General features: G+C 38.5%; 1 long non-coding RNA gene across 1 annotated transcript in view; it reads left to right on the top strand.

Moving 5' to 3' along the window:
- Positions 1-2,104, top strand: part of LOC107738574 (uncharacterized) — a 10,144-nt gene extending 8,040 nt beyond the window's left edge. The window contains exons 4-7 of the long non-coding RNA XR_001639904.1: positions 337-445; positions 1,471-1,552; positions 1,712-1,807; positions 1,889-2,104. This is a non-coding gene — a long non-coding RNA (uncharacterized LOC107738574). The remainder of the gene's footprint in view (positions 1-336; positions 446-1,470; positions 1,553-1,711; positions 1,808-1,888) is intronic.
- The last annotated feature ends 254 nt before the right edge of the window (positions 2,105-2,358 follow it).

Consider the following 2,358-nt stretch of genomic DNA (forward strand, 5'->3'; position numbering starts at 1 on the left):
GTAAAGTTAGTGTTGCTTTAATTACTTGTAATGCAGACATGTTCTGTGACCTTCTTGTGGTGTTCTTACTTTGACTTGTTCCTTTACAGCATTAAAACTAATCCAGAAGTCTCGGCCTGTCATGTGAAGTTCTCCTTTTGTTGACCCAACCTCTGTGAAGACCTGAGCGTCTACCAGCAAATGTTCTTGGAACAAGGGTGCAGAAAAGGCACAATATTGTAGTCCCTTGTCTACGCTAATATTAATGCTCTTTAGGCACAGTGCTGTTTGTCCTCTGGATTATTTCTGCTGTACATGCAGGCAATCATGTAGACCCCCCCCCCTTCCTATTCACAGCTGTCTGGCAATTCCAGAGTCCTAATGTTGGCTTTATTCCAGATGTTACCCAACTCTACACATCTTTGTTCAAGCCCTGGTCAGTCAAACCAGAGGACACAAACTGCAGGTTTCATTTTTATTTCTTCAGTAATACCTAAAAATGTTGTATATGCAACAGTCTAGTTTTGATGTTGAGGTTAACATCAACCTAATGTCAATTTAACATGTACTATGTCTTCTAGGTGAGCTGGGATTTGGAGTTGGATGTGCTGCTGTCCTGTTCCTTGAGTAACACGTGGCTTGATTGTTGGTTATTCCATCAGCAGATGATTTGTAGTCAGAGGCTCCAAGTCGTTTGGGTCATCTGATAGTTTAGTAATCTGTCGTCATTCATAATGGTTTCAACTTCGCACAAAATTACAACTGCTTTGGTGCAAAACTAAGCATCTGCTTGTGGCCACTAGGGGGGCCCCTAAGAGCACATAAAATGATAGGTTTGTTTTTTGGTGATTGTTAATGGACAAATGGTTGAGGGTAATTATACAAAAACACAATATTAAATCAAAGAAAATATACTAATGGGCTGTAGCAGGGCGCAAACACAGTCGGACTGTGATTATTGAAGGTGATTTGAAGAGACTGCAGCAAAACGTCACAAAGGACATCCTTCTGGTTCAGAGGAGGGGGAAAAAAAGTGGCAAGATAAAGGTATGTTAAGATTTCAAGTAAACTAAAGGCTATGTTGTGAGCTAATGTTAGCTGGCAGTTAATAAGCAGTCTAGGTAGCATGTCTTGTTTTAGGAAAGTTCATGATTGATTGATTAAACATCCGTAAATAGCCTTTGGCATCTTAATATATATTATAATACAACATTACTTGGCTAGTTTTAGATTAAAGTTATCCATGTAAACATTTTCCTGAGTGCTTATTTTTGTAATAAAAATAAGCTTCTGCTCCATAAACTTGGTACTGATAATAACTTAACTTGACTACCTACATTAACCTACCTTTTGGGGTCTTTGCTATTATATTCAGATATCATTATGCTTTAATTAGCTATAGATATAAGTTGTGTACAGATGGCTTACTGTGTTTAATGATTTGTTTAAATGTTCTGTACCCTCAACTATACCCTTGTGAAACTTCCCTAGGAGCTCTGAAATATTTTGGAGGTGGGACACAACCAAATGCAACCAGGCCCAAGTGCCAGTGTTACAGCTGATGATACAGCAGGTGAGTATCAACAATCCCAGATCAATAGTTTTATGGGTAACCCATGACTTTTGTGAGGGTTTTTTTTTTTCTTTTTTTTTTTCTTGTTTTCCTTCCTTGGACAGACCGTTGCATTACCTTCTAACATGGCTAGCTTTTATTATTTTCGTTTTTCATCAGATCCATCCTCTGCAGGTGAGGAGCACTTACTAGCATCTGCATCCACGGATCCTGCTGTTCCTTCCATGTCTGTTTCAACCTCTGCAGATGCAGCAGGTAAGTTAATAGTACAGCAGCCATTGTATTTGCTCAGTTTACTGTAGAATATTGAATTTAAAAATGTAATTTCATTTATAGGTCATTCTACTTGTGGTCATTGAGATCTATCACATCTACTCTTCAACTTTCAGCCTACACTATGGACCAGAAGCTCCTCCAGTTGACCCAGCTAAGTGGTCATCTATCCTGTCTGACTCTGGAAGGACTGATCTGGTAAGCAGAGGGTCACTGCCTAAAAAGGAAAACCTCACATTCCCTAAATAAACCTGATGGCCGACGTTTCCACTACACCTACAGGCAAGTAATTAACGGGGGAGGGGAAATCAAGCGGAGTCCGTTTACATTTCTTTTATATAAGATACTGTTTATCTTGGTTTTATTTGTAGTTGATTGATCTTCACTTTTGTACATTGGTAATTTTTAACTAGAAGCAATTAAAATGGTTAACTTGTTTACAGTAAATGCATTGTCTGCTGGTTTATTTGGCTACTTTTCAGTACACCAGCATGCCACTTAATACTGTAAGACTTTGAATGTTAAAGTGCAAA

This window comes from Sinocyclocheilus rhinocerous, unplaced genomic scaffold, assembly GCF_001515625.1.
Source record: "Sinocyclocheilus rhinocerous isolate Xijiao unplaced genomic scaffold, SAMN03320098_v1.1 scaffold3662, whole genome shotgun sequence".
NCBI classification, from domain to species: domain Eukaryota; kingdom Metazoa; phylum Chordata; class Actinopteri; order Cypriniformes; family Cyprinidae; genus Sinocyclocheilus; species Sinocyclocheilus rhinocerous.